A 24,237-nucleotide genomic window follows, 5' to 3' on the forward strand; every position below is an offset into this window, starting at 1 on the left:
CAGAAAGCCAACTAAATGGGAAATGATATTTTCAAACAACAGCTCAGATAAGGGCCTAATATCCAAAATATACAAAGAACTCATAAAACTCAACAACAAACAAACAAACAATCCAATAAAAAAATGGGAAGAGGATATGAATAGACACTTCTCCCAGGAAGAAATACAAATGGCCAACAGATATATGAAAAGATGCTCATCTTCTTTAGCTATTAGAGAAATGCAAATCAAAACGGCAATGAGATACCACCTCACACCTGTTCGATTAGCTGTTATTAGCAAGTCAGGTAATAGCAAATGTTGGAGAGGTTGTGGAGAAAAAGGAACCCTCATACACTGTTGGTGGGAATGTAAAGTAGTACAACCATTATGGAAGAAAGTATGGTGGTTCCTCAAAAAACTGAAAATAGAACTACCTTATGACCCAGCAATCCCTCTACTGGGTATATATCCCCAAAACTCAGAAACATTGATACGTAAAGACACATGCAGCCCCATGTTTATTGCAGCATTGTTCACAGTGGCCAGGACATGGAAACAACCAAAAAGCCCATCAATAGATGACTGGATAAAGAAGATGTGGCACATATACACTATGGAATACTACTCAGCCATAAGAAATGATGACATCGGAACATTTACAGCAAAATGGTGGGATCTTGATAACATGATACGAAGCGAAATAAGTAAATCAGAAAAAAACAGGAACTGTATTATTCCATACGTAGGTGAGACATAATAGTGAAACTAAGAGACATTGATAAGAGTGTGGTGGTTACGGGGGGGAGGGGGGAATGGGAGAGGGATAGGGGGTGGGAGGGGCACAAAGAAAACAAGATAGAAGGTGACAGAGGACAATCTGACTTTGGGTGGTGGGTATGCAACATAATTGAAAGACAAGATAACCTGGACTTGTTATCTTTGAATATATGTATCCTGATTTATTGATGTCACCCCATTTAAAAAATAAAATTATAAAAAAAAAAAAAAAAAAAAAAAAAAAAAAAAAAAAGAACATTGTCCTGAAGTTCAGGGGTTGCTGGTTTGATCCCTGGTCGGGGCGCATACAGGAGCAGATTGATGTTCCTGTCTCTCTCTCTCTCTTCCTTTCTTTTTCACTAAAATCATTAAATAAAAATTTAAACAAAAGAACATACACAGAGAAAAAATATGTGTACATTATGATAAATAGATTGAACGAAAAGAAGGCAAACAATATTTTATAACAGTAATTTTTCACATACAAATATGTAATAATTGCCAGGTAGGAAAGCAACAGCTGTGTAAAGAATAAGTTGCACTAATAATCATGGCCATGGGATGACCCAAGAAGGCCTTTGAGTGAGGGAATTTGAGCTCAGCTTACAAAGAACAGTTGATTTCAATAGATGGTAGAGTGAGGACCTATTTACACTTGTCATGATGGGAAGGAACAAAAACCTCTCTGCTGTTTGTCTGGAGAATAGAGAAATAGATTAAGTAGAATGGCTCGGCAATGGTAGCTATTATTATTTTATTATTATTATTATTATTATTTCTAGGAGCTGGAATAAAGATTTACATTGTCTAATATATCTTCATAGTTTTTAAGGTTGCCTGCAGCTGTCCTAGTTCCCAAATGAGGATGTTGAAGTTTGCTCACCCACTGCTTTAGATTTATGTTATTTTACAATGCTACACACCACCAGTACCTACTCCTAGGAATAGCTGTGACTTGGAAGGAGGTCGCTGACGCTAAAGCTCTGTTTTTTATAAGAGTACTGTCCCCCAAGATGCACAGTCAGAAGATAGGTTGCAGGAATTTTTAAGAATATTTTGTATTCTTAATGGGTGTAAAGTTTACTTATAGTAAACAAAGGAGGAAATAGAACTTCTACAAATAAGTAACACAGCCTGAAATTTGAAGCATAAAGAAATTTGGGAAAGCAGGATCTCTTAGCACTTACAAAAGGGAAGATTCAGATGGCAAATATGGGCTCAGTGTGCTCAAGAAGCAACTGAGGTGCCTTTTAACAATTCCTTCTTTTCCAGGCACCAGCCCAGGAGGAGGCTTGAGACAATATTCTGTTAGCCAAAGGATTAGGGAGGCAGTGTGAACCAAACCTCTTTCTTCACAGCACGCTTTTGGCCAGCAGGGATCAGAATTTATTCATCTTTTTATTTTCCATCCCCCTAGGACCCCAGATCTTACTCATAATAAGCATGTGAATATACTGAATTGAACTGTCAGAGTAAAAGACTCTTGACAAAGGAGAATCATTAGGGTTGAGTGAATTGAAAAAGAGAACAAATTCAAGGGAACACAATTTGTAAGTCTGGGAGAAAGAACACATGGGGTACAGGGATGGTGACATATGAATAACAAAAAAAGATTAAAATAAAATCCCTACCAATTATATCTGAATGATCGGCTGCTTAGGGTGCATAATTAAGTTCCTAGCAAGTTTTAATGGTACTTTCCCCCCACAGATTCTTAGAGCACTTTAGGAGATTTAAAGCACTTTAAAGTGTCACCATCAGGAGACAATATAAAGCACCACTTGTTAGAGTCTCCCACTATGAAAACGTGCAGGCACCATTCTTTCTTTTGAATGCTATAGAGCGGAGACTAGCTTTTCCCATTAAAATAGAAGGAAGACGTATGTAGTGGAGCACAATATAGTTTTCTGAATTGGAAACTGGCTACCACACGGGATGTGAAAGCCCTTCTCTAAAACATTCTGGATGCCAGTAGATACTGATGAGGTGAAACCTATTAAAATAAATGGCAGGATCAAGTAATGCTGGAGTCTTTATTTAAGTCAGTGGTAGTCAACCTGGTCCCTACCGCCCACTAGTGGGCGTTCCAGCTTCCATGGTGGGCGGTAGCAGAGCAACCAAAGCATAAATAAAAAGGTAGATTTAACTATAGTAAGTTGTTTTATAAAGATTTATTCTGCCAAACAGTGAAAATCTGACATAAAGTACTTGGTAAGTAATTATTATTATATGCTTTAACTTGCTATAACTCTGCTTTATAAATTTTATAAAGTAAAGTTACTTCCCTTCTTTATAAATCACCATTACTGTAGAACTGGTGGGTGGTTAGAAAATTTTACTACTAACAGAGATACAAAAGTGGGCAGTAGGTATTAAAAGGTTGACTACCCCTGATTTGAGTCCTTATTAATTGACCTGAACACAGTAAGCATTCCAATAAAGATTTGTTGAAAGAAAAATAGGAATAACAAATTTAGAAAATACGTGCTCTGAAGTGGTTGCTGGTTTGCTTGTCGTACCTCTTCTGTCACTGGACCTAGAACCAGAAAAGTTGCCCCAAATTCTCCCAGTTGACATTTCAGATTATTTTCCCTCTGTTCTTAAAAATCTTCCAACCTGATGTTCATATCATCAGATTATATTACATATTACTCTTTTCTGTTGCTTTAAGTCTTTCTATCCATGAACACAATATATATTACTTTTATTTATTTGTATTTTGTTCAACTTATTTCTTTAATATCTTATAATTTTCCAAGTAGAAATCTTTTATTTCTTTGGTTATATTTATTCCTTGGTGATATTATTTTATTTAAATTAATTAATTAATTTATTATTACTTTTTTAGGCTATGTTAGATTTGGTGAAAGTGACAATCAAGTTCACCAAATCACTTCTTTTAAGAAAAAAAAGTATTTTTTTAAAACTTTCCTTCAAGTATTTAATCACAGCAAGTCAGAGATGAGAATGAGAGTCATATTTGTTCCCCTGTTACTCTATGGCAGGAGTAGTCAACCTTTTTATACCTACCGCCTACTTTTGTATCTCTGTTAGTAGTAAAATTTTCTAACCGCCCACTGGTTCCACAGTAATGGTGATTTATAAAGTAGGGAAGTAACTTTACTTTATAAAATTTATAAAGCAGAGTTACAGAAAGTTAAAGTACATAATAATTACTTACCAAGTACTTTATGTTGGATTTTTGCTAAGTTTGGCAGAATAAATCTTTATAAAACAACTTACTATACTTAAAGCTATCTTTTTATTTATACTTTGGTTGCTCTGCTACCACCCACCATGAAGGCCGGAACTCCCACTAGAGGGCGGTAGGGACCAGGTTGACTACCACTGTTCTATGGGATATCCTGGCTCATTTAGGATTAACTGTTCCAAAGGGACTTCTGGTATGACATTTTTCTGTGTCAGCATAGATTGAACCCTTGGCAGAGTGCCTTGAAAACAGAGGCTGAAGAAGATTTAGCCCAATACTTGGAGGACTGAGCAAAACTCACTGATAATTATGTGGGCTGGAAAACCATCTCTTCACAGGCATTGACAAGTATCTAAATATCATTTGCACCAAACTGTGGTCACTGGCCTCCATCTTGACAATGGTTTGTGTTGAAAACAAACAAAACAGTACATTGTTTGAATGGTGCTCTTGAAGACCATATCTCAGGGCAATGATTTGAGTTTATAAAAAACATCTAACAGAAAAATATTAAAGATGGAGCAGCAGTTATGGAGTCCAGGTGGCACCTACAAGAAGGTGGCAGTATTTTGCAGTTTGGTAGATCTCGCAATAAGATGCACAACTTGACTCCTTCAGTCAAGGCTGTAGGGCCTGCTAGACCGAAATAATTGACTATGTCAAAGCCAAGAGTACAACTGGAGGACTACGGCTAAAAAGTAAGCGCCATCAGCTCCAGAGCAACACCAGTCTGAGAAAGCACCTATCTATCTAGTTCACCTTAATCCCAAACTATTAGGCTAAACATCATAGAGTTTAAAAATCTGGCTAGTGATTTTAATGAATTTATAACTATTTTGCCTATTTCAAATTATGTTTTATTTGAAAATGGGTTACAACCAAACAGTAATACTGTTTAATACTGAAAATTAATTCCATTATGTGTTTATTTTAACTTCAAATCCTCAGGCCACACCCCCTCCAATCCCAGGGCTTCTCACTTAGCAAGTCTGTAGTAAAATGTAAGAATCTGCATTTTTTTTCCAAACCTCTGAAATGGTTCTGATGCAGGGCTCTGCAGAGCACACTTTGAGAGCGCCTCCTCAAGGAGGAAAAGCTGAAAGAGATCACTTTCGCCTTCTGACCAACAGGACACACAGATTCAGATCTCTGAAAGTCCCAGGAATATTCTTGTTGTTTGTTTGTATAAAAAGCAAACTGAGATGTTAAGGCCTATGTTTGGAAGGAAAATAATTATACTGAAAATGTGCATTATTTGATCAATGTAGTTATACAAAATACAGACTGGAGGAAATAACATTAATAACCAGCATTGTGCTTTTTTTTCACCTCAAGTATAGAAAAGGGAAAAAATTAACTTTAGCATTTCATCATGTCATGGCTGAAAAAGTAAAAAATATAGCCAGGTTTTCATTCTGACCGCACAAGCAAATAAACAGCAGCAAACCCAGATGTGATCCAGGACAGACTACAAAGCTTCAAAGGTACACAGGTAACAGTGCTGAATTATGCTAACAGACAAGAAGAGATGTGCTCATTATTAATATTCGCTGATTTAATTTAGTGTAGAACTTATGTTTTTGCTTGATTTGATTTCTTTCTTCTTCTAATCAAGGGAACTCTACCCCCTAACTGTGTAATGTCTTCAGAAGTAAACATGGCACTTAACATTCATTTTTACCATCACATATGCATCAGAAACTGACCCACCTTCTCATAATCCTTCTCCAGAACTGCCAGATCTTCTCTGGTTTCTGAAAACTCTTCTTTTATGCCTTCTCTGATGTACCAATGTTGAAATGTCTTCTGAGCATGCATGAGATCAAACTTGTGGTCCAGGTGGGCTTGGGCCTCTACAACTGCCATGCTGTTGCTCAGAATGTAGACAGCCCACTGGAGATTGGCCAGTTTCTCCCCTGGCATCATTGTGGGTGATTGATTGTTGAGGCCCACCTTGAAACCAGTTGGATACTAATCTACAAGCTGAACACAGTTCCTTGACCTTATGGCTGCAGTTGCTACATCCACATCCTTAGGGACCACATCCTCTCTGTAGAGTAGACAACAGGCCATGTACTTCCCCAGTCAAGGCTCACAGTTTACCAGATGGTTGAGAACTCAAAGAAAGCAGTAGTAATATCTGACATGGAGAAGTCCTTGTGGTAGGCATTGTCAGCAGAAGTGATGGGATCAAAGGCTGTCATGGGGGAATGTGTTCTCAAATAGGGTACTCAGTTGGTCTAGAATTTGATTAGGTCCACATTCAAAGGCCCTTCAAACCAGAGGGAAGCAATAATGGAAGATACAACCTGACCTATCAACCTATTGATGATGGTGTAAGAGGGGTGCTCAACATCTAATTTATGATGACATATGACATTAAAGGCCTTGTTGTTTACCATGAAGATACAGTAGGTGTACTCTGATGTGAAATGGGTGGTGAGGATGGAGTTTTAACGTTCTGCTACAGCGGTGGAGATCCTAGGGGCTGGATAGACTAAGAGTTCCAATTTAGCCCCCTGCTATATTGTACTGAGATCTGCTCCATTAAGAGAGATGTATTGCATTTGTTAGTTTATTTTGTTCATTAAATTCTACATATAAGTGAAATCATATGATACTTGTTTTTCTCTGACTGGCTTATTTTACTGAGCATAATACTCTCAGGTCCATCCATGATGCCATAAAGGTAAGATTTTTTTTCATTTTTATGGCTGAGTATAAAATTAAGCAGAATAGAAACAGACGCATAGATATGGAGAAAAGGCTAACAAGCTGTCAGAGGGGGTGGGAGGTTATGGGGCGGGGTAAAAAAAGTGAAAGGATTAGCAAAGAAAAAAGGTATAGACACATATAACAGTGTGGGAATTGCAGGAGGGGAAAGGGTTGGGGGAAGATGAAGGAAGAGAGGGGAGGGGTAGATGGTGATGAAGGGAGACTTGACTTGCAGAAGTGAACACACAGTGAAACATACAGATAGTATGTTATAGAATTGTACACCTGAAACCTCTATAATTTTATTAACCATGTCACCCCAATAAATTTAATAAGAAATGTTTTTAAAGAGAGAGATGTAGATCCTGATCCAAAGCCACTTACAACACTTCAGAAAAGCAAAAATCCCTGCACTTTTCTGCCAGTTTTTGTGTCATCTCTAGCACAGGGTTGACGATTTCCAACCCCACAGAGAAGTGGCCTCGGGCATAGTTTTTTGCAGCATCCTTTTTCCTGCCAGTGTGCTGCTCTGAGTGGAAGAGTGAGTGGTACTTCCTGTTCAAATCCCATCTATACTGTGGGCTCTAGGTCAATAAAGAGCGATCTGGGTACATGCTTCCCAGCTCTTGTCTCTCTAAAGAAAGCATTGAAAGAGGCATTTATGTGCTCTATTTTAGCACTCTCCAACTGATCCTTTTTACTGTTGAGAATAAAGCCATCTGGATGGATTATGTGTTTCAGGCAATAGAGTTCCCAAAAAGCGTACCCAATCTGAATAGCCGCTTGGCCCACATGGATGGAAAGGCATGCCCTCATGCTGAACTGAAGGTGCTCTCTGGTCATATGTCTTATTTATTTATTTTGATGCAATGTTAAATAGATTTGTTTTTATTAATTTTCTTTTCTGACAGTTTGTTAGTGGTGTACAAAAATTCAGTGGATTTCTGAATATTAATTTTGTATCCTGCTACGTTATTAATTTTTTTTATTTCTAATAGTGTTTTGGTGAAATATTTAGAGATCTCTTTATATAGCATCATGTCATCTGCAAACAATGACAGTTTACTTCTTCCTTTTCCAATTTGGAGGACTTTTATCTCTTTTTCTTATCTGATTGTTGTGGCTAAGACTTTCAATACTATGTTGAATGAAAGTGGACATCCTTGTTCTGTTCCTGATCTTAAGGAAAACCCTTTTAGCACCATACCGCATTGAGTATGATGTTAGCTGTGGGTTTGTTATAGATGGCTTTTATGATGTTGAGGTAGATTACCTACAAATCAATTTACATGATCACTACATACACAAAATAAAGAACAAAAATCGCATGATCATCAGTGGATGCAGAAAAATTACTTGACAAAATCCAGCATTCATTTATGATAAAAACTTTCAGTAAGAATCAAAGGAAAATAACTCTCAGTTTTTTGTGTTTGTTTTTTGTTTTTTGTTTTTTTTTACAGAGACAGAGAGATGAATAGATAGGGACAGACAGGAACGGAGAGAGATGAGAAGCATCAATCATTAGTTTTTTGTTGCGACACTTTAGCTGTTCATTGATTGCTTTCTCATATGTACCTTGACTGAGGGCCTTCAGCAGATCAAGTAACCTCTTGCTCGAGTCAGCGACCTTGGGTCCAAGCTGGTGAGCCTTGCTCAAACCAGATGAGCCCATGCTCAAGCTGGCGACCTCGGGGTCTCGAACCGAGGTCCTCTGCATCTCAGTCTGAAGCTCTATCCACTGCGCCACCTCCTGGTCAGGCAATAACTCTCAGTTTTGATTAAACTCTCAGGAGTTTAATGCCTTGGATGCTTCTCTTTTTTCTTCACTTGCCTTCTAGAAACTACTTTCTCAGTTCTCCTATTCCTCTTGGTTGCTGCTTTTTTTTTTTTAATTAAAAAAATTTATTTTTTTACTGATTGTGCTCATTTTTTTCTCCACTGGAGCTCACTGAGGTTCAGTTCTTAGATCCCTTCTCTTTTCTATTAACACTCACTCCCAACATTACCCAGTCTTATGGCTTTAGATATTATCTGTATGTTAATAATGCTTAAATGTCCTTTCCATTGAATTCAGGATTTTATTCAACTGCTACTGGACATCCTCACTTGCACTGTTAATAGACACCTCAAATTTAATATAGGGACTCTTGATATCCAGCTCCTCCAAACCTGATCTTCCTGTATATTTCCTGATTTCATTTAATTTTAATTTCTTACAATTGCTTAAGAAACTAGGAGCCACCCCCTAAGTGACTTTTCCCTTTTTCTCATGCACTTTTGATCCATCAAGCAATACTGTTAACTATATCTTCAAAATATATAAATAATCTGGTTATTCCTCCCCTACCACCAGCTCTTCCCCAGGGAGTTTCTATCTATTTCCTGGGTAAATACTTTTGGTCTTTCTGATTCAGAACTTGCTTCCCTCCTAGACCATTCTGAACATCGCAGTGAGGTCAGATTGGGTAGTATTACCCCTGTATCCTAAACTCTACAGTGGTTTCTCACCATTATCCTTATAATGACCAACAAGCCCTACATAATCTGGCTCCCGTTATTATTATATTTTTTCACACTTAATTTCTCCTGCTTTTTCTGGACCTCATTCATTAGTGACACTGTCCTCCTTGGTGCTCTTCACAATCCATGCATGTTTTGAATATTTTAAGAAGGTTTTATTTATTTTTATTTTAGAGAGGAGAGAGGATGGGGGAGGAGCAAGAAACATCTACTCCCATATGTGCCTTGACCAGGCAAGCCCAGGGTTTCAAACCAGCAACCTTAACAGTCTAGGCTGATCCTTTATCCAGTGTGCCATCACAAGTCAGGCATCATGCATGTTTTGAACACAAAGCTTTTACTCTTATTGTTCCCTCTGTTTGAAGCACTCCTTCCCTAATACCGACATGTCTCCTTTCATTACCTCCTTTAGTCTTTTGCTAAAATGTCAGTATCTGCCTGACCAGCCAGTGGCACAGTGGCTATAGCATCAGACTGGGACAGAGAGGACCCAGGTTTGAAACCCTGAGGGTATCAGTTTGAGTGCCAGCTCATCTGGTTTGAGCATAGGCTCACCAGCTTGAGCCCAAGGTCGCTGACTTGAGCAAGGAGTCTCTCGCTCTGCTGTAGCCCCCCGGGTCAAGGCACATATGAGAAAGCAATCAATGAACAATTTAGGTGCCGCAACGAAGAATTGATGCTTCTCATCTCTCTCCCTTCCTGTCTGTTTGTCCCTATCTGTCCCTCTCTCTGTCTCTCTCTCTCTGTCTCTGTCACATACAAAAAAAGTCAGTTTCTTAGGATGGCTTTTTCTGACCACTGTATTTAAAATTACACCCTTCACAGCACTGTTCATCTCTCATCCCTGGTCAATTTTTCTTTATAATATTTATAGTCATCTGACTTACTATACATTTTACCTGTTTATTTATTGACTGTACTCCCCTATAGAATGAAAGTACAATGAGGGCATAGATTTTGTTCACTGTTTTATCTTCAGTGTTATGAAGAATATAAGTAACACTGGAATACTTCAAAATCAGTAACTCTTTTGTTTATTCCCAGCTATTCTACTTATCACATATAGAAATAAGAAATGTTGAGAATATTAGAAACTCCTCTGAAATACTATTTTTCTCCACAAGGACCAAGTTGGTTAATACTGAAGACATATCAGTGACAGTCATACTCATGGAATAAAATTTGATAAAAATATATTTAAGTGCTAGATTTTTTAATATGTAAATATATCTTAATATAAAATATATATATTTGAGAGAATGAATTGAGATGTTTTGCATTTTTAGTCATATGGATTCCCAACACTATTTATTTTTTTTTTTTATTTTTTTACAGAGACAGAGAGAGATTCAGAGAGAAGGATAGATAGGGACAGACAGACAAGAATGGAGAGAGATGAGAAGCATCAATTATTAGTTTTTTGTTGTGACACCTTAGCTGTTCATTAATTGATTTCTCATATGTGCCTTGACTGTGGGCCTTCAGCAGACTGAGTAACCCCTTGCTCGAGCCAGCAACCTTGGGTCCAGGCTGATGAGCCTCGCTCAAACCAGATGAGCCTGTGCTCAAGCTGGTGACCCCGGGGTCTCGAACCTGAGTCCTCCGCATCTCAGTCTGACGCTCTATTCACTGCGCCACTGCCTGGTCAGGCATTTCCCAACCTTTTTTTAATGATAAGTTTAAAAGTCTCATTTTCTCTGAAGACTTGCTGAGTTCCCAATTACTTCTTCCTCAGCACCCCTTTCTCAGCATATTTTGTATGTATCTTATATTTAGCTCTCATTGCATTGTATTATAATTCCAAATAATGAGCTGATTTTCCCACTAGGCAGTGAAGTTCCTGAAGAAGAAAATAATAGATATCTATCTTTGCATCCTCAGTTGCTGGAACTGTTTTTGTCACGTAATAGGTATTCTTAAATCTTTGCTGAATGGATTATATGATTTAGACTTGAGTGGCAGAAGATTGCCAATAATTCACTGTTATTACAGAAAGCAATCACTATAAAACATAACTTTGTAGACATATTAATGAGGAAGAAAACCAGGAAAGACATCTTAAAAATTATAACGTATTCTCCAAGTTTTGAATTTATTAAGTTAGAAAAATTTTATTAACAGAAATTAGAAAAGTGCTTCATTTTCATCATTCTTATATTTTGTATTACCCTAACTTAGACACCAGATGTCACTAGGAGACTGTGGTCCATAACACTCTTTTTGATAAACAAAAAGGAAACAAAAGACTAGGTTAAAACATAGTGCAAAATGGTATTTTTTTTGCAGAAATTTTTCTGAATTCTAAGCCTAGTAGTTTTAGTATTTTATTTTTGAACTGATTTTGACAGAGTCTAGTGTAGAAAAAAGAACACTGGACTGGGAATCAGAAATCTTGTGTTTTAGCCCCATCTTTGACATTTTTTAGTTCTTTGACTACCTGGTAAGTGTCTTTACCTTTCTGGACTCTGAAAGTTTCTCTTCTGATAATAAGCGAGACAAAAGAAGATGATCTTTATAACGTTCCAGCTGTAACTTCTGAGGATTCTGTTCTCTCTTCTTGCTAACTACTTACAGTATAGGAAGGGGCTCATCTCTAGTGGTGACTGGGAAGGTCAGCTCACATGAGAATTTTGGGTACCTGTTACACACTCAGTTTTATTCTAAACACAGGCTCTCCCAGACTATGACCTACTGTGTCTCTGAAAACCTTAATGTTCTTTCTCACTTATAAACAATCTCCAGATGCTGGTAGACGTGTTGTGTGAAAAACCTTTTTCATCAAGAAATTGCTTCATTTTTATTATAAAAACATTCACAAATTTTGTTTAAAGATGTCATGTAAATATGAAAATACTTGTAGAAGACTCAGAAACTTGTACAGTATAAATGCCTCATTGATCTTTTTCTGTGCATATTTATGCATTAGTTAGATACTTACATTGCATATAGTTTATTCCATGGTGAAGATTCTCATAGTCTCAAACCATTCCTTTGTATTTCTTTTCATCAGAGTTAAGCCACAGAGGAAAAGTTTTTGAGAATAACCTGAATTAAATGAAGTCCTTTTTTTTATTTAGAGAATTAAATTTAACAGGGTGGCACTGATCAACCAGAGTACATGATTTAGAGAAAACATCTCCACATCATTTGGACAGTCGATTATGCTGTATACCCATCACCCAAAGTCTAATCATCTTCTGTCACCCTATATTTTGTTTCTCTTTAAGCCCCTCCCTTTCTCCCCATGCCCCTCCCTCTCTTCCCCTCCCCCTGGTAAACACTGCACTTTTATCTATGTCCATGAGTCCCTATTTTGTGTCCCACCTATGTATAGAATCATATATAGTTCTTAGCTTTTTCTGATTTACTTATTTCACTCAGTATAATGTTGTCAAGGTCCATCCATGTTGTCGTAAATGATACTATGTCATCATTTCTTGTGGCTGAGTAGTATTCCATAGTATATATGTACCACATCTTCTTTATCCAATCCTCTATTAAAGGGCATTTTGGCTGTTTCCATGTCTTGGCCACTTTGAACAATGCTGCAATGAACATGGGGGATGCAAGTGTCTTTACATACTCATGTTTTCAAGTTTTGGGGGTATATACTCAGTAGAGGGATTGCTGGGTCATATGGTAGTTCTTAATTTTTTGAGGAACCACCATACTTTCTTCCATAATGGTTGTACTACTTTACATTCCCACCAACTGTGGATGAGGGTCCCTTTTTCTCCACAGCCTCTCCAACATTTGCTATTACCTGTCTTGTTGATAATAGCTAATCTAACAGATGTGAGGTGGTATCTCATTGTAGTTTTGATTTGCATTTTTCTAATAGCTAGTGAAGTTGAGAATTTTTTCATATATCTGTTGGCCATTAAATGGAGTCTTTAACAGTGAGAGCCACTATTTTATAAATTATACAGACCAAGGTCACAAATGTTTTTTTTTAGTTTTTTTTGTTTTGTTTTGTTTTTTACAGAAACAGAGAGAGAGTCAGAGAGAGGGATAGATAGGGACAGACAGACAGGAACAGAGAGAGATGAGAAGCATCGATCATCAGTTATTTGTTGCAACACCTTAGTTGTTCATTGATTACTTTCTCATATTGCCTTGACCGTGGGCCTTCAGTAGACCGAGCAACCCCTTGCTCAAGCCAATGACCTTGGGTCCTAGCTGGTGAGCTTTGCTCAAACCAGATGAGCCTACGCTCAAGGTGGTGACCTCGGGGTCTCAAACCTGGGTCCTCCACATCCCAGTCCAACACTCTATCCACTGTGCCACCACCTGGTCAGGCCACAAATGTTTTTTAAAGAATTCATTTATTTCCATAACATATATTGAGTATTTATTTATTTATTTATTTGTATTTTTCTGAAGCTGGAAACAAGGAGAGACAGTCAGACAGACTCTCGCTTGCGCCCGATCTGGATCCACCCGGCAGGCCCACCAGGGTCGATGCTCTGCCCACCAGGGGGCAATGCTCTGCCCCTCCGGGGCGGTCACTCTGTTGCGACCAGAGCCACTCCAGCGCCTGGGGCAGAGGCCAAGGAGCCATCCCCAGCACCCGGGCCATCTTTGCTCCAATGGAGCCTCGCTGCGGAAGGGGAAGAGAGAGACAGAGAGGAAGGAGAGGGGGAAGGGTGGAGAAGCAGATGGGCGTTTCTCCTGTGTGTCCTGGCTGGGAATCGAACCCAGGACCTCTGCATGCCAGGCCGACGCTCTACCACTGAGCCAACCGGCCAGGGCCTATATTGAGTATTTAGTAAGTGCTCCACACTTGGATGTTCTGGGATTTAGATAAGAAATAACATACAATGTGACATGGACACATCATAAACAGGTATTGACACAGCCAAGTGATGACTGTCATGGTGGAGTTACGTGCAGTGTGCAGTGTGCAATGGGAAGGAAGCAAAGGGAAGGCAGCCTAACCTGCAGGGGAGAATCAGAGAAGGCTTCATTCACAAAGGATTTTTAAAGACTTACCCTGACTTTAAAAAACAGGTTTGGATGTGAGGCTTGGCGACTATTCCAGAGGGGGCAGCAGAGGCAAAGAAACAGAGGTACAAGACTGCAATTTAAATTGGAGAACTGCATGCCCATGGTCTGTGTTTACTGGTTAGTGAAATGCGTTATGTATTTTGGTACTATTCAAAGGTCAGTTCAGGTGTTTCTTAGGAAAGTGTTCTTCGTGATCTTGTTAATTTACATAAAATCTACATTATATATAATCTGTGACACATTGCTTCATCTTATCTGTTAGTTGTTTACTTAGGGCCTTGCCTCACATTGAGCTCCCCCAGGTCATGTTTTTATGTAGCAGTCACATTAAATTATTATTATATGGATGATGGAAGGAAGGAAAGAAAAAAGGAATGGAGAGAGGAAGAAAGGCAGGTCAGAAGGAAAAAGCAAGGAGGGACAGAATGAATGTTATATTGAGAGATGGAATTAGTATTTTTCAAGAGTATGATGGATGGATTCTAGCCCTGGCCAGATACCTCAGTTGGTTAGAGCATTGTCCCAAAGTGCAGAGGTTGCTGGTATGATCCTTGGCCAGGGTGCATACAAGAACAGATTGATGTTTTCTCTCTCTTGCTCTCTCTCTCTCCCCTCCCTTCGTTCATCCCTCCCTCCCTCTCTCACTAAAATCAGTAAATAAAATTTTTTTTTAAAAAGAATATGATGGATTCTGAAAAATATATAAAAATCATCAGTGATCTAGCTGAGCAATCTGAATGACATGAAGGTTTTAGAATATTTGACAGTGTCTAGGACTCTCTTGAGCACATGAAACAAAATGAAGCCCTAGGGTAGAAATACATATAAACATATGCATGCTTGTTGATTGTGTTTTGTGAGGAAAAACAGCCTGAAAGCTCTGCTCCAAAATATTGGGCATAGAATTTAAACTCAGCATGTACGGATTATATAAAATAATATCACATTCTAATATTAGATACCAAAAGAGACCTGTAGAAAGGCAATAGTGCAGGTTCTTTTATTGCATTTGCCTTAATATTTTTTCAAGGAAAACTTAAAAGAAAAGCTTTTGCACTGGTAACTCCCAGAGATATATCAGCTGTCTAGGGCAGAGGTTAGGAGAGGCTGAAGTCAGGCAGACATGGGTATGGGTCCTGGCTCCACCACTTAGCTATGTCACCTTGAGCAAGGTGTTTCTACTTCTCCCCCAAGCTTCATTTTCCTTGCCTGTCAAATGTAGATAATAAAAGTTTCTATTCTCAGGGGTTTGGGGTGGAATAAACAAAATGGAGTATCTAAAGAGCTCAGCATGTGTTTGACATATAACAAGTGCATGGCAAACAATAGCCATAATTATTATTGACAAGACTGGAGCAATGATTAAAAAAAAGAAGAAGACCAAAAGACTGGTCTGTAGGTTGGTGAATATGAAGTCTAGTTCTAGCATTATTTACTTGCTGTGTCACCTCAGTCACATATATCCTTTTTCTCATTTACACAATGGAGACTTCTATCTACTGTAACTACTTGGCAGTATCACATGGGAAAATGTATGCAAAACACTATACAACCTAAGGAACCATTTTTATTACAGTAACTGCTTTGAGAAAGGCAGAGTTTCAGGCCCTCAAAATTGTACATCTGCGCCCTGTTCTGCCTGATGGCCTAGGACTGTTCTACTTGCAGAATTTTAGCGTTCTGGTTGCTGAAAACAGTATTGCATCAAAGTACAATGCCCATTTAACTGATTTATGAATTTACACTTGCCAAAATTGAGAGTTGAATTGAAAGATGGAAAGCTAAGCAGTCTTGTGTGATATCTTATGGTACTTTACATTTTGAAAAATAATCATAATATGGGATCTGAAGTTTGGTTGTCATGGTTATCATAAACTCAAGTCACTTTTTTTTTTAAGTACGGGCTTATAGCAAAACTTTATTTTGTGCTCATGTTTGTGTCCATCACAGGTTAGTTGTGGGTAAATGATGGCTCAGCTTCAGCAGAAAAAACCAACTCTGAAGGAACACCTCTGGACTAGTTCATACCAGTATTATGGAAGAATTAAAATAATACTTGTGAAACCATACGATGGCTCCTAAGGCTTTTCATGAGAAATGGAACACATGACTTCCACTCATGTTTCTCTGCACGAAGCAAGTCATATGGGCAGCCATGACATCAATGGGGAAGGAAATATAATCCTTCTGCAGGAAGAACCTTTAGAATAGATGAAAATTACTGATGTGCAGGGTCATGGAAGGGCTTCTAAGATTTAGTGTTGCTATTTCTTAATCTTAATGGTATTTATGTAGGTTTTTGTTCTGAAGGCTGGGCAGCCCAAGATCAGGTGACAGCAGACTAGGTGTCTATTTCATAGATGGCATCTTCTCACAGCTGTTTCCTAACAAGGTGGAAGGACCCCTCAAGTCACACTATGGAGTGTTATTTATTTGCATGCTGTGTAGTCAATAATTCTGTCCACAACTCTTAAAGAGCTGTATAATTTCAAGATACTACTCTTTCATCCTTTTAACTGCAATTAAGCAAGATGCACAAGCACAGTTTTCTTTTTTCATTGCCAAATCCAACTTTCTTCCAAATCGTTTTTCAAATGATACTTTAAGGCTTCAGGAAAACATGGAGACTACCAAACCAATATTCACTCTTTAAAGCTGAGGAAACTGAATTCCAGTGAATTTTAGAGATTTACACAAGTTTTTATGGTGTTCGTGGAAGACTGTAAATTCTTATGTGTATGTCTTTTCTCATTGTACTTTTCATATTATCCTTGAAAAGTAGTCATTTTTTTAAAAATGTGGTTTATTTAATAACATTTGTATAAAATATGAAGTTAATTAATGAAGTAAATATCACTTGTTTATATTGTTACACTTTATTTTATTTTATCTGTAATAATTTATCAAATCATTATAAATGTAAATACATTACAAAGTGATTTTATAATTAATTAATTTGATGTATCTTATCCATAATTATTTGGAAAACACAGGATAGATATAACTCCATATTACTCTTATGTCCCAAATGGTTAATCTGAAGTTCAGAGAGTTTGTGGCCTTGCTCAATGTCACAAAGCTATTAAAAGGAGGTGCCAATATTTTAACACAGGTCTTCTAATTTCGGGCTTAATTCAACATACAAAAAGTGATTTAAATCAAGATACTGGTTGCCTAGAGAAAACAAACTTGAAGAATTAAGTTAATCAGTTTGAAAGTATTTCTCTACTTGAAAGCAAAGGTGATATTTTATTATCTTCAAAGTATTGGTTACACAGTGAAACTAGACACTTTCTGTGTCTCCTGAATTGAAATTTCATTATTGAATTTGAAGTATTGTTAATTCTTAGGACATTAAATATGTTCATGTTTATGTGTAATTTTATAAACTTAGTTCAGAGTTAGAAGTAATATAATTATTTTTCTTTTATTATTTTTATTAATTTTAATTTATTGTATTTACATGGATTCAAGTGTCCCACTGAATATAACAACCTCACCCCCCACCCCTGTTCCCTTTTTATACCTCCTTTTCCCCCTCTCCCTAACTCCCTCTCCCCTTCCCTCTAGGATTTGATGTCTTGTTATCTGTATCTATGTGTTATGTATATGAAATTTCACTAACCCCTTCACCTTCTCTGATCCCATCCTCTCATCCCCCTTCCCTCTGAGAGCTGTTCCTCTGCTCCCTGTGACCCTGCCTCTGCCTCTATTCTGTTCCGCAGTTCACTGTGTTCATTAGATTCTACATATAAGTAAGATCATATGATACTTGTCTTTCTCTGCCTGGCTTATTTCACTTAGCATAATCATCTCCAGGTCCATCCATGCTGTCACAAAAGGTAAGATTATCTTCTTTTTCATGACTGTATAGTATTCCATTGTGTATATGCACCACAGCTTTTTGATTCACTCATCCACTGAAGGACACTTGAGCTATGTCCAGATCTTGGCTATTATAAACAATGCTGCAGTAAACATGGGGGTGCATATCTTCTTTTGAATCAGTGACTTGGTATTCTTAGGATATATTCCTAAAAGTGGGATAGCTGGGTCAAAAGGCAGTTTCATTTTTAATTTTTTGAGGAAACTCCATACAGTTCTCCACAGTGGCTGCACAGGTCTGCATTCCCACCAGCAGTGCAGGAGGGTTCCCTTTTCTCCATACCCTCGCCAGCATTTATTATGTGTTGATTTGTTAAAGAGCGCCATTCTGACAGGTGTGAGGTGGTATCACATTGTGCTTTTAATTTGCATTTCTGAGGATTAGTGACGTTGAAAATTTTTTCATATGCCTATTGACCATCTGTATGTCCTCTTTGGAGAAGTGTCTATTGAGTTCCTTTGCCCTTTTTTTAGTTGGATTGTTTACCTTCCTGGTGTTGAGTTTTAGAAGTTCTTTATAAATTTTGGTTATTAACCCCTTATCAGATGTATTGGTGAATATGTTCTCCCATTGTGTGGGGTGTCTTTTTATTTTGTTCATGGTGTCTTTTACTGTGCAAAAGATTTTTAGTATGATATAGTCCCATTTGTTCATCCTGTCCTTTATTTCACTTGCCTGTGGAGATAAACTGGCAAAAATATTGCTATTAGAGATATTAGAGAGTCTACTGCCTATGTTTTCTTCCAAGATGTTTATGGTTTCATGACTTACATTCAAGTCTTTTATTCATTTTGAGTTTATTTTTGTGAATGGTGTAAGTTGGTGGTCTGGTTTCATTTTTTTGCATGTATCTGTCCAATTTTCCCAACACCATTTATTAAAGAGACTGTCTTTACTCTATTTATGTTCTTACTTCCTTTGTCAAATATCAATTGACCATAAAGGCATATTGCTGTGGCTAGGGCTTCCAGAACTATGTTGAGTAAAAGTGGTAAAAGGGGGCACCCCTGCCTTGTTCCTGATCTTAAGGGGATTGCTTTTCATTTTTGCCCATTGAGTATGATGTTGGCTGTGGGTTTGTCATAGATGGCCTTTATTATGTTGAAGTATGTTTCCTGTATTCCCACTTTGATAAGAGTTTTGATCATAAATGGGTGCTGGATTTTATCAAATCCTTTTTCTGCATCTAATGATATTATCATGTGATTTTTCTTCTTCCTTTTGTTTATGTGATGAATCACATTTATTGATTTGCAAATACTGTACCAGCCTTGCCTCTCCAAAATAAATCTCACTGGATCATGATGTATAATTTTTTTCATGTATTGCTGGATCCGGTTTAGCATCTATGTTCATCAAGGATATTGGCCTATAGTTTTTTTTTTCTTTGTAGTGTCTTTACCTGGTTTTGGAATGATGATTATGCTTGCCTCATAAAAGGAGTTCGGAAGTCTTTCCTCCTCTTTAATTTTTTGAAATAGCTTGAGAATTATAGGTGTTAGTTCTTGTTTGAATATTTGGTAAAATTCACCTGTGAAACCATCTGGTCCAAGACTTTTGTTTGCTGAGAGTTTTTTGATAACTGTATTACTTTTATTTATGTAGTTAGTCTGTTTAGGTTTTCTGATTCTTCTGGATTGTGTTTTGGAACACTATCATATATGTTTCTAGGAATTTATCCATTTCGCCTGGGTTGTCCAATATTTTGACATATGAACATATCTTCGTAGTATTTTCTTACAATTCTTTGTATTTCTGTGGTGTCAGTTACTTCTCCACTTTTATTTTTAATTTTATTTGAGTCCTCTCTCTTTTTTTCTTGATGAGTCTGGTTAAAGGTTCATCAATCTTGTTTACTTTTTCAAAGAACCAGCGCTTGGTTTCATTGATCTTCTGTATTGTCTTTTTAGCCTCTATGTCATTTATTTCCACTCTGATCTTTATTATTTCCTTCCACTTCCTTTCGGATTTATTTGTTGTTCTTTTTCTAGTTTTTTTAGATGCAGGGTTAAGTTGTTTATTTGAGCTTTTTCTTGCTTCTTATGGTATGCCTGTAATGCTATGAACTTCCCTGTCAGGACTGCTTTTACTGTGTCCCATAAATTTTGAGTTGTACGTTCATTTTCATTTGTTTCAAGGAAATTTTTTATTTCTTTCTTGATCTGATTGTTAACCCATTCCTTATTTAATAACATGTTATTTAGCCTCCAAGTATTTGAATGTTTTCAGTTTTTCTATTGTACTAGATTTCTAGTTTCATGCCATTGTGATGAGAAGATGCTTGATATGATTTCAATCTTCTTAAATTTGTTGAGACTCATTTTGTGTTCTAACATGTGGTCTATCCTAGAGAATGTACCATGAGCACTTGAAAAGAATGTATATTCTGCTGCTTTGGGGTGAGAGGTTCTAAAGATATCTATTCAATCCAGTTGATCTAGTGTGTCATTTAAGGCCACTGTTTCTTTGTTAATTATCTTTCTTGAGGATCTATTGATGTTAGTGGGGTATTGAAATCCCCTACTATTATAGTATTGCTGTTGATCTCACCCTCTATATCCATCAAAATCTGCTTTATATATTTAGGTGCTCCTATATTAGGCACATATATATTTACAATGATTATATCCTTCTCTTGGATTGCTCCCTTTCTCATTATGTAGTGATATTTTTTATCCCTTTGTTTTAAAATAGCCTTTGTTTTAAAGTCTATTTTGTCATATATAAGTATTGCTACCCCAGCTCTTTTTTCATTTCCATTTGCGTGAAATACTTTTTCCCATCCCTTTACTTTTAGTCTATGTGTATCTTTTGTTCTGAGGTGGGTCTCTTGTAGACAGCATATGTATGGATCCTGTTGTATTATCCACGCAGCTACCCTATGTCTTTTGATTGGAGCATTTAATCCATTTACATTTAAGGTTATTATTGACATGTACTTATTTGTTGCCATTTTATTCTTTAAATCTACATTCTTCTTTTTCTCAATTTTTTTTCATTTGCTCTTTTTATAGCAGGCCCCTTAACATTTCTTGCAGTACTGGTTTGGTTGTCAAGAATTCCTTAAGGTTTTTTGTTTTGTTTTGTTCTGTTTTTGTCCTGGAAGCTTTTTATTTCTCCTTCAATTTAAAATGATAGTCTTGCTGGATAAAGTAGTCTTGGTGTAGGTTTTTGTTTTGCATCACTTTGAATATTTCTTGCCAATCCCTTCTGGCCTCAAGTGTTTCTGTTGAGAAGTCTGATGTCATCCTTATAGGGGCTGCTCTGTAGGTATTTCACTGCTTTTTTCTTGCAACTTTTAGTATTCTTTCTTTGTCTCTTAACTTTGGCATTTTAATTATGATGTGTCTTGGTGCAGGCCTCCTTGGGCTCCTCTTTAATGGAACTCTCTGTACTTCTTGAACTTGTGTGACTTTTTCTTTCATCAATTTAGGGAAATTTTCAGCTATGATTTCTTCAAACAGGTTCTCTATTCCTTATTTGTTCTCTTCTCCTTCAGAAACCCCCATGATGTGAATGTTGTTTCTCTTCATGTTGTCACAGAGGTCTTAGAGTTTCCTCAGTCTTTTTGAGCCTCTTTTCATTTTTCTGCTCTACTTCTGTGCTTAAGATTATCTTGTCTTCTAAATTGATGATTTTATTAACTGCTTCATCTAGGCTCCTGTTGATTCCTTTTAGTGCAATCTTTATTTCTGATATTATATTTGTCATTTCCCACTGATTCTTTTTTATGATTTCAATATCCTTTTTGATGTCTACTATCTCTTTATTTAGGTGTTCATTATGACCATCTATTGTTGCTCTAAGGTCTTTGAGCATCCTAAAAATCATTATTTTAAACTCTGCATCTGGTAATTTGGTTAGTTCCATGTCATTTAGTTCTTTTTCTGGGAATTTCTCTTGTTGACCCATTTGGGTTGCATTTCTCTGTCTGCCCATTTTATCTGTGTATGAAGTAGCACTTTCCGACTTTGAACTTTTTGTAGTTTCTTTATGAAGAAAATGGGTTTGGTTGTACTGATCTCCAGGCCACCTGTTTTCCTTGTTCTAGGAATGCTTCTTGAGGGTACTATTTTCCCTCCTGTTTTCTGTATTGAATGCAGCTGGCCCTTTTGTGGGTATGATTATTTCTTTAGGCTGGCTTGCTCTAAGGGTCAACCTTGATTGTGTGCATTACACACTGTGTAATGTCCATTGTGTTGGGCATATTTATTCTCCACAGTGTCTGGTGCCTGCTAGAATCCTCCTTTGAACGTGCTGCTTGTGTAGCTAGCTGAATCTAGGGTTGTTGCTGTCTGCCACCCACTAGTAGTTCTGTTGGTTCTAGATCTTCTTGGGTTGGTGTCAGCTGTTTTTTGTAACCCGCTGTTGTTGCTTGTCTGCAGCTACTGCTCTTTTCACTATTTGTGTCTTCATTTTCTATGTCTGGGTAGTGTGGTTGGGGTCAACCTGTGTATAAGGATCAGCTTTCTCCTGCTTAGAAATGACAGCAGCTCCATAAAATGCCCAAGCTTCATAAGATTTGCCTTCACCTTTCAGTTGCTTCACCTCTTCTTGAAGCTGCCTGGTCTTCCCAAAGTCTTCTCTAGAAAGACTAGTGTGAGCCCAGACTGACCTCACTCAACCAACTCCTCTTCAGTTTGCAAGCTTGTTGGGTTAGAGCAGCTGAAGTTGGGAATCCAATGTTAGTGTGACCTCCTATTTCAGGGGTTTCTTGGTCAGCAGCTCAGTACTGGGAATGTAGCCCCTACTCCAGAGCCTAATTCCTCAGCCACTGCTGGATACTCAAATTTTATTTCTCCCCAACAAGGTGAGCAGCAGGTTCAGGTCAAGTGGGGCCAACAGTCCTCTCTGCAGAAGTTCTTACAGCTGGTGAGACCCTAGTCTCAGGGAGGAAGACTGACAGAGTCTTCTGTGGCTGACTGCCCCCCACAGAAAGTGGCTAAGCCCCTTGACCAGATCTAACAGTAGGCTCGAGGGACCCATACTTTAAATGTCTATTCTCTAAGCCTCTCTCCCTTTCTCCAGTGAAATCTATGCCAGAAGGGTAGGATATCCAGCACCCAGGTCAGCTGACTATAAAGCTACACCTTATCCAATGCACATGAGCCACTGTGCCAGTGCTGATCACAGAGAGCAAAATTCGCCTCAGCTGGACCAGGTGTGCACATCCCTTCCTTTGGATACCACTCTAGCAAGGGTTGTTAGGTCCTGAACTGATTTTCCACAGCTGCCCACTGGATATGCAAGCCTGGGGCCTCTCTGGAAGGAATCCAGTGCAGACCAGTTGGAGACTCTGCCCATGACTGGCCCTCAGCAACCACCTTGGAGCTACAAGCAATCCAGAGTTCATGGCTTCCTCTGCTGGGCCCAGGTGCATATGGAAATAACAATCTGCACACTTAGGCTGGCTTTTACCCACACTGGTTCTGGGGGAAGGTTCCCTGAGTTCTGCCTTCTGCAGCCTCTGTCTGCTTGCTGGCTGCTTGTTAGGCTCAATCACTGAAAAAACTTCTGCTAGAGTCTGGAGCCTGTGGCAATTCAGAGATTAAGAAGGGTAATGGGTGTGACTCCGCCCCCAGTCCCAGGTGTCAGTATGTCCAGACTTTTTTCACGGACCTCAGTAGGGTATGGTCCCAGGAGTCAGGTGGATGTGGCCTCTGAAATCTAGAGGTGTGGTCTGCTCACACTCTGGATAGTTTCCACTGAGTCTCCCATGAGGTGGAATTATCAGTCTTAGACTCTGAAATGTGGGTCAACACCAGAAAACTGAGTCACTGATGTGCTCCTGCCTCCTGGCTTCTCAACATGACCCAGTTGCCATGACTGGAGCAGGAGATACTCCCAAGGGTGGAGCAGTTGCTTGTCCTCAGGCTGGTGCCACTCAGAGGGGACTGCTCCACCTAAGAAAGATGGCTACTGCAGTACTGGAGAATGACTCAGCACAGGGGTTCTGGTGGCCATCCCCCACAGAGTCTCTACCTGGGCCTCCAACTTTACACTCTCCTCATGTAACTCTAGTCCTCTCAGCTCTCCCCTGCCGAAGCCCCAGATAAGTGGCGTGAACAAGATTTTCTGCGTGGGCTTTTTAAGACAGAGCCTGCATCTCCAAAAGTTCTGTCTCTTTCTCGCAGAC

General features: G+C 38.3%; 1 pseudogene; it reads right to left on the bottom strand.

Moving 5' to 3' along the window:
• Positions 1 to 5,653: 5,653 nt before the first annotated feature.
• LOC136319564 (tubulin alpha chain-like 3) lies at positions 5,654 to 7,501 on the bottom strand (annotated as a pseudogene).
• Between the last annotated feature and the right edge of the window lie 16,736 nt (positions 7,502 to 24,237).

This window comes from Saccopteryx bilineata, chromosome 1 (genome assembly GCF_036850765.1).
Source record: "Saccopteryx bilineata isolate mSacBil1 chromosome 1, mSacBil1_pri_phased_curated, whole genome shotgun sequence".
Lineage (NCBI taxonomy): Eukaryota > Metazoa > Chordata > Mammalia > Chiroptera > Emballonuridae > Saccopteryx > Saccopteryx bilineata.